The sequence below is a fragment of the Myotis lucifugus genome, unplaced genomic scaffold (genome assembly GCF_000147115.1).
Source record: "Myotis lucifugus unplaced genomic scaffold, Myoluc2.0 scaffold_21, whole genome shotgun sequence".
NCBI lineage: Eukaryota > Metazoa > Chordata > Mammalia > Chiroptera > Vespertilionidae > Myotis > Myotis lucifugus.
This window is the reverse complement of record NW_005871069.1, coordinates 11,461,588-11,478,920: the sequence shown is the minus strand read 5'-3', so window position 1 is coordinate 11,478,920 and position 17,333 is coordinate 11,461,588. Positions and strand designations below refer to the sequence as shown.

The window sequence follows — 17,333 nt, the reverse complement described above, 5'->3', positions numbered from 1 at the left end:
AGGCATGGAGTGATACATAATGTGGTTTTGATGTGCATTTCCCTGCTGATCAGTGATGCTGAACATCTGCTTATGTACCTGATGGTCACTTGTATGTCTTTGGGAAAATGTCTATTTTGGTCCTTGCTGCAAGTTTTTTGTTTAGTGTCTATTTCCCTTTCCTTGAGTCAGGGTGAAGGTACTGTAAAACAAAAGTTACCTGATCCTTTTGATTTAAAAAAATCTGAGTTAATTGAATGGCTATGTCAGTCTTTCTCAAAATGTAGCCTTGCATCTGAGTCACATGGAGAGTTTATCAAAACACTTTCTGCTTGACCCCTACCTCAGAGATTTCAGTTCTGTTGTTTGGGTAGGGCTTGATAATTTGCATTTAGAACCAGCTCCCTACTCCCCTCACAACCACCCAGGATCCCATTTAGAGAACTGTGTGAGGGAGGCAAGGTCAGGAGGAGAGTGTTCCAAGAGCACACAGAAGCAGCTTAGAACAGGAAAATAATTGCCTCGGCTGAGCAAGGGTCAGGGCCTGAGACCTTCTAGGTGACCTGGCAGGAGATATCAGATAATGGATGTCCCCAGGGTCTCATGCCTTTGTCCAAAGAGAAGCACGATCTCAAGGGAACATGTGGCTTTTGCTAACACACATAACGAAGAGGGAACAAAATCCTGGTTGCTTCTCACCCTTTGAAATATTCTTCTGTGGGTAAGGACCCCAGGACCTGCCCATGACCCTAGTGAGCAGGCCTAATAACCCTGACATTGAATTTCCCAGCAGCTGTGACCAATCAAGACATAGACTGAGATTGAATTTGATCTGAATAAAGAAACATGACCTCCAGCCTCACAGCATTGTTGGTGGGATCAAATGGGAAATATATGTACCTCTCCTAGCACAGAGTCTATGAACTCCCTACATCTTTACCAAATGACACATATAAGAACTTCTACATTTTATTGCCCCAGGCTGGCATGGCTCAGTGGTTGAACATCGACCTATGAACTAGGAAGTCATGGTTTGATTCCTGGTCAGGGCATATGCCTGGGTTGACAGCATGATCCTTGGTGTAGGGCTTGCAGGAGGCAGCTGATCAATGATTCTCTCATCATTGACATTTTTAACTCGCTCTCTCCCTCTCCCTTCCTCTCTAAAATCAATAAAAATATATTTTAAAAGCAACAACAAGGAAAAAACTTCCTATATTTTAACCAAAAATAGACAGACCCTGAAACCACAGTGGATGGAGGCTGACTGTTCACTGACTTGGAATGCCCTCTGCATACGTTATTCCTTTCCTGTTGCTGAAATATTTGGACCCAGGGACGCATTTACATAACAGAACCTGATATTTTTACTAATTTATTCTGAAATTAGAACTGAAACAGTATCAGTCCCCAGTGTGAAGTTTGGTTATTTCTATAGCTACCAAAATCTATCCAACCTGTAAGAATGGATGTTAGTACAGTGTCGCCCATGTGAAGGGCTGTACTCCATTAATGCTACACCCAGTCAGCCACGGTGTGGGCCTGAGTTCATACGTGTGCAGAATGAGAGGACTGTGGCTTCTACACAGTGATGTGGAACTGACCCCGAGCCTAAACTAGGCAGGTTCTTTCCAATAGTGTGTGGTATGTACACAGCAGGATGGGAATTCATGCTCCAGTATGATGCTATGCTTTTATAACAGAGACCTTTCCCACTTTCACAGTGGTTTGTCTCAATGTCAATACCTTCTAAGTGTTTAAGCCTTATTTGTGTTGCCTTCTCTTTTTACTGTCAGCTCCTTTAAATATAGCGGCCATCTCCTTCCAGGTTTCTGTGAAAATGGCCGGAAAATCATTCAGAAAACATATATTATTCTTGGCTATGCTTAGAACTCTAGTCAGTAAGGAACAGGCCAAAGCCAAAATGACAGGTGATTTAGAAGGGATGGGAAAAAGCATTGTATGACACATCCCAGATATTTGGGAGATTTCCATGATACATGTTTCCCAGGAGAAACTTTGTCCCAGAAAAAATTTCATTTGGGTAAGTGCATGAAAATTGGAAAAGTTTCTTTTTTTTTAATACTTGACTAGTGAGCATTTCTGACTCAGAACACCTGTTTTAAATGCCTTGGTGTATACAAAATAGCCTTTTGTTTGGGAGAACTGGGACCAATAATAATTTTTGCAAAAGGATTTTTACATATAGCTTAACTGTAAAAGTGTTTATAGAATGGCAGCAGTAGAGCAGTCCTGAGGTCCAGAAAAATGGATGTCTGCTGACCAGGGATACCAGACCATGTCTCTCAGTATCAGAAGGCCTGTGCTGGCTGTGCTGGACAGGTGGAGGGTCAGGGCCAAAAGGGTCAGGTCTCCTTGCTTGGCCTCAGCTGGGATCTTATGTTTGGAGCCTCAAATTGTTTGCCTCTCTGTCCATGAGCTCTGCATATCCATGAACATTCCAAACACAACTGCAAAAGTGCCATAAATGCTGATTTGGGTGTTATAAATAAGTTTTTTGGAGTAGACAAATTTGCAAGTAATGGAATCTGCAAATAATGAGGATCTACTGTATTAGCTTCTCATATTCTTTCTTGAACCAGCTTCTCATCCTGTTAGTTCCTTCATTACTAAATTAAATAAGTATTTGATACATGCTAACTATAATTACATGAGAATTATATTTTTAACTTTTTTTGAAAATTAAAATAGAAAGTTTAACACTTTCAAGCATCAAAATTCATTGTTTAGGTAGACAAATGTCCCATGTCTTATGGTGTTTTAGGTTAATAACTCTTACAGGTTGGTTTTAGAGATGTGAGTCCAGCCTGGGGGCCTAGGCACAGGGAAATGGCAGACAGCTCGTTAGATCCATGGCCTTCCTCTTCCCCCTTCAGGTGTTCCTGTGCTAAGCCCCTGTGTCTGGCACCTATTTCCCTCAGGATGAGTTCTCCTTCAGGAGGTGCATAGTCCCTAGGAAAACAGGCTACTACAGAGCTGGCTGCTCAATTTCCAGAAATGCCATACATGTCTGGATACCAGGCTAAGTTTAAGCTGGGACTCCCAGAGACAGGTGGGCAGCTTGTCTTTGAGGGCACAGCAAGGTTAAAGTCAAAGACGCTGAGGTCAGGGAAGGTTCAACAAGGTTAAAGCAAAAGGAATTCTGAGCAGAAAGGCCCAGAGTGAGTCCTTCAGGGACTGAGTAAATTCTTTCATCATAGAACTCTCTGGAAGCTACTGAAATAAGGTCCAGGCCTTGTAAAGCATCATTTCTGGATAGTACTCTCAGCATACGATTGAGCATTATTGGAAATTTAACATGTAGGAAGTCTTTGCAAGTAGGAGGAGCTATATTACATTAATGGGGCTGCTAAGAGGCAGGCTGATGTCTTGAGAACCAAATGTACCTTTATGATCCCTGCATAACTTACAATCCACATGAGTTGTATTTTTAATACCATTATATATTTTTTGTGTGGGGAGTTTTAAAATTAAAAATGGTATTTTAAAAATTTCACAAGGATATAGTTGTGTTTTTTCCTTTCCCTTTCCTTCCCTTCTTCCTCTTTTCTTAACCTTTAACAACCTAAATCATGGATACAGATTTGTAAAAACTATAGGGTTGGTGTTTCTATCACTTACAACCTTGGTTCTGAACTGGGAGGGATGTTGACACCCTCCCAGGGGACATTTGGCAGTGTTTGGAGATGTTTTGTTAAAAGAGACAAGGATAGACAGGGAGTGGTCCAAAATATGACTAGTGCCCAGGTATGAAACCCTATCCAGGAGTCAGCAAATGTCTTCTGGAAAGGACCAGACAGTAAGCATTTTAGGCCATACTCTTTAAAAGACTCAGCTCTTGTTTTAATGAGAAATAAGCCACAGACAATATAAGCAAATGAGTGTGGCTCTGTTTCAATACAATTTTAGTATGGGCACTGTTAAATTAGTTAAACAGGGAGGCCATTAGGTTTAGGTGGCTCCAATCCTGGGGCAACTACATAAGAAAACCCAAATCTGCACCTGCAGATGCCTCAAGTTTACGAAATTGAAGCCCAAGGACAGCCATGCACACACTGGCAGCTGGGTGTAGAGCTAAAGCAGGTCAATGATATCTGATGTCTCCACTTTGCCTCTACCTCTTCCCTATAAAAGCCTCTCCTGCCTCCTGTCATTGCAGTACTCTCACCACAGCTGGTTTGGTGGCCTGATTCAAGCTGATTTTTGCTCAAATAACTCTTAAAATTTTTAATATGCCTCAGTTTATCTTTTAACAACATTGAAATTTAAAATTTATATAATTTTCATATGTCTCAAAGTATTATTTTTCATTTGTTTTCCCAACAATTTAAAATTATAAAAGAAGAGCCATTCCTAGTTTGCAGTCCATACAATCAGAGGTGATGGGTAAGATTTGGCTCATGGGCCCAGTGAGTGGAAAGTATATGCTTTTATATGTTTTGAGAAAGCACAGTATTTTCATTCAGCAGAACCACTGATACTTTTTTTATTTATGGCATTTTAAAGTGTGATATGTGTTGTGTGTTGAATACCAGTGACTCAACTAAGCTGTGGATGATGAATTGTCCTTTTCATGCAAGCAATGATGGTATATTCTGGCCATTAAGAACTGAATTTTTACTAAATGCATGGACTGAGCAAAATTATTCTTTTCCTTAAGTGTTTATGATTTTCTTATTTAATCTTTGTCCCCTCTTTCAGCCTTCTTGGCTTCTTTGGCTCTGTACTAGATTTTCTTAGTAAAGCAGACCCAGTTTCTGTGGGGCTGAAATTTCACCAGGGGTGAGTCCATTCAGATTCTGGGTCATTTATGTTTCATGTTTGCAATTTGATCTGATTATCACTGGCTGAAAAGGACCCTCTATAATATGAGCTGAACTGAAAAACCCATTCCCAGGGCTGGGGTAAAGCCAGGAAGAATTGGGGTCTGGAAGGCAGTTGCTTTATTTTTTATTAGCAGTGGAAGATCATGGAAGAGCTTCACAAACACCCTTTTCCAAAGAACATCTGAAAAGTAGCTTCAAATATTGTGCTGAAGAGCCACAGAGGGAGAAATACTTTCTTTCAGGGAGAAAAGAGGGAATGGGAGGGAAATAAAGAGAGTTTCTTACGGGACAAGCTAGACACACCTAAGAAGAGGAAAAGGGTACGATACTGTGCTTCCAGTACTTTCTCCTTTCCTAAGTGATATAAAGAGTACCTGAAAAAAAAAACCTTCTAAACGCAAATTAAAACCATAATTAGGTACCATTTACACCTGTCAGAATAGCTACCATTGGTAAATCAACAAACAACAAGTGCTGGTGAGAATGTGGAGAAAGGAGAACCTAGTGCATTAATGGTGGGAATGCAGACTGGTGCAGCAACTATGGAAAACAGTATGGAGTTTCCTTAAAAAGTTAAAAATGGAACTGCCATTTGACTCAGTGATTCCACTTCTAGGAATATATCTGAAGAAACTCGAAACACCAATCAGAAAGAATATATTCACCCCTGTGTTCACTGCAGTGTTATTTACAATAGCCTAGATTTGGAAGCAGCCTAAGTGCCCATCAGTAGGTGAGCAGATAAAAAAGCTGTGGTACATTTATACAATAAAATACTATGTGGATCTAAAAAAGAAGGATTCCTTAATTTTTTATGACAGCATGGATGGACCTGGAGAGTATTATACTAAGTGAAATAAGCCAGAGAAAGACCAGTATCATATGATTTCACTCATGATGAACAAATTAAACTAACAAACAAAATAGACTCATAGATAGATAATAAACTAACAGCTGTCAGAGGGGAGGGAGTTTGTAGGGCTGAGTAAAAAAGATGAAGGGATTAAGAAAAAACAAAACTCACAGAACCAGACAATAGAATGGTGATTAACAGAGGGAAAGGCTGGGGTGTGGTAGAAGAAGGTAAAAGAGGGATAAATAGTGATGAAAGGAGACTTGACTTGGGGTGGTGGTCACACAATATAATATACAGATGATGTATTATAGAATTGTACACCTGAAACCTATATAACTTTATTAATCAATGTCACTCCAATAAATTCAACACAAAGGGGAAAAAACCCTTCTAGAATGAATAAAAGAGTTGGTTACAGTGCCAAGATATAATATAATATATACAAAAATCAATAATTTCTCTAAGTTTACCTATTAGAAGACATGATAAGCAAAACAAAGGATCCCATTCTCAATGTCAACAAAAAACATAAAGTAGCTAAGAGCCAGCCTATTAAAAACGTGAAAAACAGCTCTAGCTGGTTTGGCTCAGTGAATAGAGTGTCAGCCTACAGACTGAATGGTCCCAGGTTTGATTCTGACCAAGGGCACATGCTCTGGTTGAGGGCTCAATCCCCAGTGGGGGCCGTGCAGGAGGCAGCCAATCAATGATTCACTCTCATCATTGATGTTTCTATCTCTCTCTCTCTTCCCCTCCGACATCAATAAAAATATATATATTTTTAAAATGTGCAAAACATACACGATGAAATGACAATATTTTACTGAAAGTCATACAGAAGGAATTTGGATACACAGAGAGTCATCATATCAACTAGGGTTCTATCAGGGTGGCTGAATCATTGTGAGTGATGAGGAGTAAGGGGCTTGTTTGCAAGTTACACACTGTGGAAGCAGTTAGGAAATCAATGCATGGCAGTTGGTTTTGAATATGGTACTGGCCTCATGTCAGCAGAGTTGGCAAGTGAGAAAGAAATATGGTCTGAAGTGGGGAAAAGCAGGAAAGATGGAAGTTGCATCTTTCTCTCATTCCTGCCATCTCCATGATGTGGGTGACCTGTCACCTTCACCATGGGGAGCCCAGCACATGAATCCCACCCAGATTCAGAGAGCTGAAGGGGACATTGGGCTTAAACTGAAAGATCTGTGCTCCCAGCTACTGCTTCATTTCTTCCCTTCAAATGTCATATACATTTTTCCTGTGGCAACACTAATCCTATAAGGGAAAGAAGAGAGAGAAGTAGAGTCTGAGCTAAGCTAGATTGACACTGTGTAAAGCAACCACATGTACCACATCTCTGTATAATAATGACAGAATAGCAAGCACATAGCATTTACTACATGTTAGACACTTTTTAAAGTGTTTTCCATTTATTAACTTACTAGAGGCCCGTTGCAGGAAGATTCCTGCAAGAATAGGGCTTCCTGGGGCCTATTCCTGCAAGAATAGGGCTTCCTGAGGCTGGAGTGAAGCAGAGAAGGGAGCGAAGCCCACAAGGCGGGCTTCGCTCCCTTCTCCGCTGCCTCGCTTCTTCTCATCTCCACTGCCTCCTCGCTCCCTCCTGTCTCCGCCGCCTCGCTCCCTCCCATCTCCACTGCCTTGGCTCCCTCTCTTCTCCGCTGCCTCAGCTCCCTCCTGTCTCTGCTGCCTCGCTCTCTCCCTTGTCCGCCGCTTCTCTCCCTCCCATCTCCGCTGCCTCGCTCCCTCCCATGTCTGCCACTTTGCTCCCTCCTGTCTCCGCTGCCTCACTCCCTCCCATCTCCACTGCCTTGGCTCCCTCCCATCTCCGCCACTTCACTCCCTCCCTTCTCTGCTGCTTCTCTCCCTTCTGCAGTGCTTGGCTTCCTTCTACGCTGTCTTCAGTCTTCGCTCCAAGCTTGTGTATGCAAATTAACCGCCATCTTTGTTGGGTTAATTTGCATATTGCTCTGATTGGCTGGTGGGCATAGTGGAGGGATGGTCAATTTGCATGTTTCTCTTTTATTAGTGTAGATTTTAACCCTTATCACAACTCTCTGAAATAGGCGTGATTATAGCCTTATTTTACAACTGAGGAAACTGAGTCCTCAAAGGTTAAGAGCTTGCCTGTGATCTGGTATGGTCTGAAGCTGTCCACCAGGTACACTGGTTCTGGGGATCCCAGGGAGGGATAAAGTCAGTCACTGCCTGGGGCCACCCAGCAGGAGCTACAGAGAGATCTGGAGACAGCTGCTATTTGTATTAGGGTAGGAAGTGCCTAGGCAAGGCCTAGCTGTGAAGCAAGGCAGGTTTGAGAGATTTTAGCCAAGTCTGAAGCCTGAGCCAGGACAGGCCATTCATATGGAAAAGCTTCTGCAAACATCTTGGGTGGAACTGAAAATTAGATGGGGCAGGATCTCGAGGAATCACCAGGGCTGAGTGAACAATGTGAGCCAGGCTGATGGAAACTCAGATATGGCTGCCAGCCAGCTCTGAAATGGGGGAGGTCCCAGCATAGGAACACTGACCCCAATGAGCACTCCATCTGGGAGAAAGCAGACCCTGAGTTTCTGCCTTAATGCTAGACAATCCAGTTCCTCCCCATATGTGTCTGGGTCTCCCTAAAGCCACCTGGTGCTAGAGCTCAGAGGGATTGAGTCCGAGTAAGTTCATATATCCGGCTCTTTAAAAGGAACACTTGGGTCTCCAGCAGCCTCTCTGACACTCAGCCACAATCCCTGCTAGTTTTTATAGGCCAAGGATACTTCACACATAACAACATTCTCATTATGGGGGTGCCTGAAGGAGAAGAGAGAGAGCAAGATATTGAAAACCTATTTGAAGCAATAATGACAGAAAACTTCCCCTACCTGGTGAAAGAAATAGACTTACAAGTTCAGGAAGTACAGCGAGTCCCAAACAAGAGGAATCCAAAGAGGCCCACACTAAGACACATCATAATTCAAATGCTAAGGGTTAAAGACAAAGAGAGAATCTTAAAAGCAGCAAGAGAAAAGCAGTTAGTTACCTACAAGTGAGCACCCATATGACTGTCAGCTGATTTCTCAACAGAAACTTTGCAGGCCAGAAGGGAGTGGCAAGAAATATTCAAGGTGATACAAGCAAGGACCTACAACCAAGATTATTCTACCCAGCAAAGCTATCATTTAGAATTGAAGGTCAGATAAAGAGCTTCACAGACAAGAAAAAGCTAATGGAGTTCATCACCATCAAACCAGTATTACAGGCAATGTTAAAGGGTATTCTTCAAGAAGAGGAAGAAGAAGAAATAGATAAAAAAAATATGAACAATAAAATGGCAATAAATACATATCTATCAACAATTGAACCTAAAAATCAAAATAAGCTAACAAGAAATCTAATGAACAAAATAAACTGGTGAATAAAATAGAATCAGAGGCATGGAAACATGGAACAAACTGACAAATCTCAGAGGGAAGTGGGGAGGAAGGATGGGAAGAGATTAACCAAAGATCTTACCAATGGACATATATAATAAGGTGATGAAAGCCTTGGATGGGGCAATGTGAGAACTGGGTGGAGGGAGGGCAATGGGGGAAAGGGAGGAACATCTAAATACTCTTAACAATAAAGATTTAAAAATAAATAAATAAAAATTTTTAAAAAATCAATAAAAAAAAGAGCTTGCCTGTGGCCTCACTGTTTGCAAGTGGCAAAGTTATCTCAACAGTCTGGAAAGACTGAACTTGATATTAAATCCCTGAAGACTAATGTATTTTAATAGAATTTCAATTAAATCTTAATGTGCTGAGTGTTGAGAATTTGTGAAGTTTTTCTAAGGGGTATTTTGAAGAGTGAACATGTGACTACATAGGATAAAACTCCTATAATCAAAATAGCACATTTCCATAAGAATCAACAAAGAATTAAGGTAACACTAAATACAGTTTACCTTATAAGCCTTGAGAAGAAGAAATCGAACTTGATGAATGCATCTTCAGAAAACTGGCTTCTTGGGAACAATCTGTGAGACCCACCTTTCCATGCATTGCCTGAGACTGGGATATTGAAAGAGAGGCTCAACATCTGAGGTTCCCATGCTTCTCATTGCCATCCCTGCAAGCTTGTGTATCTGCGTATTGTCTTGGGGCAGGAAGGTTCCATCATTCATCCAACCACTTTTGGATAATAAGTCCTTCCAGTCAGGTTTAGTCATAAAAGTAGGAGTGGCGAGCAGCATGAAGTTCAGGCAGGCACTGAGGTATTCTGATGTTGACTCCCCAACAGTTAAAGCTGACTGTTTATCATGCAAGGTTTTTGTTGTTGTTGTTGTTTTTTAAGCTTCCTCTGCTGGCCCCTTCCACTGCAGCTCCTCTGGGGGCACGATTCTCATGAGCTTATGTTCACTTCCCACCTCACTCTCTTTCTCCTGATGGCTGCCCTCTTACTTTCTGCAAGACTTCTTGGGCAAGGGGTAGGGTGACCAACCACCCTGGTTTGCCCAGGACTGAGCGGGTTTCCGGGATGGGAGACTTTCAGGCAAACCATGAGGGGTGGTCACTGTAGAAGATCCCTTTCAAACAGCATTTCTGCACCACCACGCCTCTCCCCACCTGGTCTCTGAGAAATAAACACTGATCCATTGTTACTTCCTAAACTCAGCCTTCACTGCCATGGGTTACAGCAGCCAATATATCCCTGGACTACTGGCTTGAGTCTCACTCTAGTTCACTGTGTCCCCAAACCCTGGGGAACCACACACCAAGCTCCCCAAGTGGCATCCTAGAAGCCCCCACTGGGCTTGAGGTGAAGAGGAAAAGTTTCCAGTTTCTCCCTTCAAAGTAGCTGAGAGATTCACTCCAACTACTCCCTCATGAGAAAGCCGCCCTGCCTTGCCATTTTTATTATCAATCCTTTTAAGCTTTTTCTATGGGGCACACACTGGTATTCTTCACTCTTGCCAGTGCTTTGAGGCATTGAAGTTTAGACACCTACTTTGGAATGTGGGAGTACCTGCCACCCTTTTTGTCTCAACTTTTTTAGACCTCAGACAAAACTGTGACCGAAAGAATTAAAGTTTTAATATCATGTTTTATAAAACCATTAACCACACAAAAAAAGTAAATTTAGGGCAAGGGAGGATTATGAAGAAGGAAAATAATTAACTTGATATATAGACATGTTATATTTCCTATGTCAAAAATTGTGTAAAAAATTTAAAGTGAAATGACAACAGGAATACATTTCCAACCCAATAAGAAATAAAAGGCTAGCTAGTGTGGCTATGGGAGAGGTGTTGGTGAGGCCTGAGGCTAACCTGTCCGACTTCTCGTCTGTGCAGAGCATACTTGAGCCACAGCCAGTGCAGAGACGAGATGATTTTTTATCCTACTATGATCAAGAAGAGGCCTTTTATGTTAGATGAAGAAGGGAATGCCCAGACAGAAGAAACTCAACCCTCAGAAACAAAAGAAGTGGAGCCAGAGCCCACTGAGGACAAAGATGTAGAGGCTGATGAAGTGGACAGTAGGAAAAAAGATGCCTCTGATGATCTAGATGACTTTAACTTCTTTAATCAAAAGAAAAAGAAGAAAAAAGTAGATATTTGATATTGATGAGGCGGAAGAAGGTGTAAACTTTCTCAACCTGTGGGTCCCCACCATCGGAAAACAAATATAGCATATCAGATATTTACATTACGATTCATAACAGTAGCAAAATTACAGTTCTGAAGTAGCAACAAAAATAATTTTATGGTTGGAGGTCACCACAACATGAGGAACTGTATTAAAGGGTCGTGGCATTAGGAAGGTTGAGAACCACTGAAAAGGATCTTAAGATTGAAAGTGATGTTTAAGAACCAGCTGAACCAGAGGATGACCTTGACATTATGCTTGGCAAAAAAAGCAGAAAAGAAAAATGTCAAGTTCCTAGATGAGGATGAAATTCTAGAGAATGACAAAGCCTTAAAAGATGAAGACAGCAAAAAAGATGATGGTATCTTACTCAGTAACCAGACAGGCCCTGTTTGGGCAGGCTCAGAAAGAGACTACACGTATGAGGAGCTACTGAATCAAGTGTTCAACATCATGAGGGAAAAGAATTCAGATATGGTTGCTGGAGAAAAAAGGAAATTTGTTATGAAACCTGCACAGGTCGTCCAAGTAGGAACCAAGAAAACTTCTTATGTCAACTTTACAGGTATCTGCAAACTATTACATCGTCAGCCCAAATCTCCTTGCATTTTTATTGGCTGAATTGGGTACAAGTGGTTCTATAGATGGTAATAACCAACTTGTAATCAAAGGAAGATTCCAACAGAAACAGATAGAAAATGTTTTGAGAAGATATATCAGGGAATATGTCACCTGTCACACGTGCTGATCACCTGACACAATCCTGCAAAAGGACACCCGACTCTATTTCTTACAGTGTGAAACTTGTCATTCTCAATGCTCTGTTGCCAGAATCAGAACCAGCTTCTAGGGTGTCACGGGCAAGTGAGCACAGCTCCATGCCAAAGCTAACTAATTTGCTAATCACCACTGATTTTTCAAAGTATGTTGTGGAAATTTGGCTGGACAGGTTTACCATCAGAGTGGATATACCATTGTATTAAAAAAACAAGATAGAAAAGCTGCCACGCTCTTTGGTGTATGGCTGGTTGTTCTAAAAACCTAGCAAGATGCCAATGCTCAACATACTCATTGCCTACTTGAACAACTGTCAGAGAAACAAGATGGGGTAAGGTGGTGCTTTTTAAAAATTGTTCATAGACTTCTGTAAAATGCAAGATAAATTAAAGTTATTATAACAGTGAAGAAAAAAAAGAAATAAGAGGTTAATAAAACTAATCATGTAAAATATTTGCCAATAATAATCTAGAGCCTCTGCACCCTCACCTCCTCTGTACAAGTCCCTCATACCAATTTTCTGGCCAGAAAGCATAGGCATTCAGGCTAATGGATGACTCTCCTGTCTCCCTATGTTCTTTCTACCACCAACAGTTAGAAGGATTCTTTAAAAATGTAAATAAAACCATGTCATGCTCTTTCTAAACCTTCTTCATGGCTTTCCATTGCATTTAAAATGAAATTCAGTCTTCCGTGCCATGGCTAGAAGGGCCCCTGCCATCTGGGACTGCCTGCACCTCTGGGCTTGTTTATCTGTTAGCCCTCCTTGAGCGTAGGCTGTTGTTTAGGCTACAATCAGCACTGGGAACAGTGATTACTCAGCTCAGAACCGGCACTCGCTACAGTTCTATTCAAGCAATGATTATATATATATATATATATATATATATATATATATATATATATATATAATCTCCTATATAATAAAGCAGTAATATGCAAATTGACCATCACTCCAACACAAGATGGCTGCCCCCATGTGGTCAAAGATGGCTGCCAAAAGATGGCCAGCAGGGGAGGGCAGTTGTGGGCGATCAGGCCAGCAGGGGAGGGAAGTTGGGAGGGACCAGGCCTGCAAGGGAGGGCAGTTGGGGGGGACCAGGCCTGCAGGGGAGAGCAGTTGGGGGGGACCAGGCCTGCAAGGGAGGGCAGTTGGGGGCAATCAGGCTGGTAGGGGAGTGGTTAGGGGGTGATCAGGCTGGCAGGCAGAAGTGGTTAGGGGCAATCAGGCAGGCAAGAAGGTGAGCGGTTGAGAGCCAGCAGTCCTGGATTATGAGAGGGATGTCCGACTGCCCATTGGGGATCGGGCCTAAATGGGCAGTTGGACATCCCTTGAGGGGTCCCAGATTGGAGAGGGTGCAGGCTGGGCTGAGGGACACCCCCCCCCCAAGTGCACGAATTTCGTGCACCGGGCCTCTAGAGTGTGTGTGTGTGTGTGTGTGTGTGTGTGTATTTTTTTTTTTCAATATTAAGCACTCACTAACTCTTTGTTGAATGAATGAATTAATGGATGGATGACTAGAAGAAAAAGGACCAAAGAAATATGGAGCATTTTGTTAAAGAAAGAATAGTTCTCATCATTGGCTAGTTGAAAAGGGCCAATCAATACTGCTTAAGGAAATGTACATTTAGATATTGAATTGTTTTGAAAAGTGATTTTAAAATAAAAATATATAAAGTATATGAAGTTCATATCATTTTAAAATGAAATAATTTCAAATCTAGAAATTCAGAATATGACATGGCAATTGATTTAGGTAAAAGGATTTTATTATAGGATTTATAATCATAATGAAAAATTGGAAACAATATAAATGTCCAACAATAGAACAGTTCAATACATTTTTGTTTACTTGAATGATGGAATATTATATAGGTATTCAAATGATTTACAAGCAAGTTTTTATTTCTGTGTAATCCCTAGGAAAATGTGCATGACATAATGTTAACAAAAAAAAAATACAAAATATTAGATATCCAATGATTATAATTAAAAATACATATGAAGAGCGTGTGATGTTAAAGTTAAAGTTGTAAATACTTCATCACAGGGGAAATTAGTCAAGCACTCTGAAAGTGTTTTCACTCTTAATGTGGTATACAGGGAAATATTAGAATAAGTTTAATCAATTTATTGGTCATTGCATCAGTGTTGTTTTTATATCATGTTTTTGTTGTTATATCATGCTGTGATTATTTATTATGAAATTTATATATTATTTTCATATACATTTTACTAATTTTCTTTCATCTCTGACACTTCTATTGTACAGAAAGGGCAAATAGCAATATTAAAATATTTCCTCTAATTAATTCCCTTTTAATGTGCACGAATTTCATGCACCAGGCCACTAGTGCATAAATAAAAAGTTAGGGTAAATGCTTACAATGGTAGATGTGGTTACTGGGGTGATTAGTGATTTAAGTTTAAGTTTTGTTTGTTTAAAATTCAAATTTTATTATGTTTAAAATCAGAAAAGCATATACAACTTATTTTAAAAATCATTGTAGTTGACAGAGAAACTACTGATTGATAAATGCTGGTGGTTTCTAGGATTTCCATGGACAGATGTGGATCAGTGAGTTGATGAATATAAATCAAATGTGCACTAAAATAAATTTATGTACTTACAAAACATGGTCAGAGAACCATTAACGAGATTTAACTTCACTGCTCCCATTTCACTCTACTTTCTCTCATATCTCTTGATGTTAGAAAATATTTGAGTTGTCAGGTAAGGTTGTTCCCATTTCATCCAGTTTAAAATCATATATTGGGTTTACTCTGTTATTCTGTCTCTTTTCTAGTTGATGTAAATCTGGAGGGTGGTTTAGGAGTTGATTCTAGAGACTTGCATTTCCTTCTTGCTGACCCTGGTTCTGGTGCCACCCTCATTTTATTGGGCCATTGCCATACCTGTCACAGTGTCTCTTGGCCCCTTCGTGACTGGGGTTCTGCTCTGTCAACCATGGCAGTGAGGTGTTCAGGACAGTGTTTGCAACCAATTCTTATAACAACTAGCTTTTATTGAGCAAGGGCTTTGTTCTCAGGATTTGAGGTGTTCTAGCCTGTGAAATTCTCGTACCAGCTCTATCATAGTTGACTGCCTTATGGGTAGCCTTTTTGAGTCTGGCAATGAGACAGGTGATTACATGGCTATGGAGCCAGTGCCCTGGAGGATTAACCTGATAGTCCCATCTCGGGTCAGTTTGGGGAACTGCATCAGCACCTGTCTATGGAGGGCATCAGAATAATCCTGAGCTGATAGCTATATTTGCTCCTTCTCCTCTGGGGTTAGAGAGGAGCACAGGATGACATAGATGTGCCAGGTCAGGTCATAGGGTCAAGTACTCAAATTCCTTAGTAAAGATGGTTGGGTCAGTGGAAAAAGAACCTAGTCTTTTTTAAATCAGGGAAAGGTCAGACCTAGAGAATGAGACATGGACTTGGACTATATGCCCTCAGTTCCTACTCCCTCTCTCAGGGGTAGAATGGGCTCAGGAATAGAAGAGGCTGTTGAGGAAGGTGGTCTTTGGGTGGCCCCAGAGCAAGTGTTAGGTGGGAAAAAGGCTATATTGGAGTGTGCATTCTTGGGATTTGGGCTCTCAGGGGCTGGGGGGAAAGGTGGTTGCTGGTTAGGAGGGTCTGGGTTTTTGGAATCTACTGCAAGTGAGGGAGGGGGCACATAAAGGGGTGGACATCAGTGGTTTGCTGGGTCAAGAGTAGATCCAGAATCAGAAGTGTTAGGGGTATGATATTTTGTGTAAAGGAGAAGGATCTGATGGGTAAAGCAGCATTGACAGAGAGAAGGTTGAGACTAAAGGATGAAAAATGCTTGGACGTAGGGAATCTCTGACCATTTTTCATTGTGGTGACAGCAGTCATCTTAATCACCCAATGTGTTAAAATCGAAAATGCCATTTTCAGGCCATTGAGACTCATTATTTAGTTTATATTGTGGCCAAACAGAGAATAAGTGTGGTCCACAAGAGAGGAAGGTGAGTGACAGACCACAAGTCCAAAGGTGACTGTTTAGGACAGGCATTTCCACTGCTAAACAAATCACCAGGAAACCAAACAGCAGAGGAGTCTTCTGGCATAGTGCTAGGACTTATGTGAAGAGAGGATTTCCAGAAGTCAGTGGGAGTAAGTGGACAGAAGACTCCAGATGAGGGAAATTGTGGAACGTCACTCACCTAGAGAAGATTGGCTAGTGTGGGATGAAGGCTCAGTAATGGAGAAGGAGAGGTCCTGATCTGGCATCGTCCTTGGCTGGTTTGGGAAGGAGTAAGGTCTAATTGAGGCCAGCGATAATGTCACCTGAGTAGGATTTGAAGATAAGCCCAGGTAAGCCTACCACTCTCTAAGTAGCAAACTTTGGATGACCTAAGCTGGGGAGATGGCTCCCCTTCACCATGGAACCTTCCCATTTTTCGCACCAAATGTTAGGGTCACCAAAGGAGGTATAAATGGGCTTAAAGGGGTAAAGAATGTGGATGAAAGGGGCCACATGCTAACCTGACAAGCTCAGGGAAGGCCTGCATGGCAATCTTGCAAACTCAGAGACCTAAAGTAACCAAAAAGGATGGTCTGAAAATAAACTTTAACTGAAAGCAATTATGGTGAGTAGTTACATCCTAGGCTGTTATCTTCACTGACAAAGTCGACCTTTACCTTAACTGAGCCTATGTGTCTTTTTGCATGTATAATAACATATTCTTGAAATGTCTGGGTAACTTGTAACTTTTCTTTTCCTGGACCCCTTGGGACACAACCTAATGTGCTGGGCGTTAGGACAGATACCACAGATTCCTTCATTGTGTTAATTGTTCCTGCACCCACCTAAGTATGTGTCTATCATTTTCCTTTTTATCCAATCCCAGGGGTTTTCTTGCTTTGCTTACTTCTGCCTCTCTAGTCTATCACCAATGGATTTCATGTAACCCACTTATGTCCCTTTCCTTTGATTTCAATGTATAAATACAAATGTAACCCGCCATTCTCTGGAGCATTATCTCAATTCATTGAGGTTCTGCTGCCCGGCTTATGTGGACAGTTTGGCTCAAATAAACTCACAAAAATTCTTTACAGGTCTCAGTGGTTTTTTACGTTAATATCACTTGGTGTAGTCATGGCAGGATTCCAAAGAAGCTCACTCAGGGCCATCCCTTGGACTTGGACTTGGTGCAATGATCCAGCAAAGGGCCCATTGAGCCCGCCTGTTCTCCACCCATTGG

At 41.4% G+C, this 17,333-nt stretch overlaps 1 pseudogene; it reads left to right on the top strand.

Annotated features, from left to right (window-relative positions):
• The first annotated feature begins 11,075 nt into the window (after positions 1-11,075).
• Positions 11,076-12,213, top strand: LOC102425308 (annotated as a pseudogene).
• Positions 12,214-17,333: the final 5,120 nt, after the last annotated feature.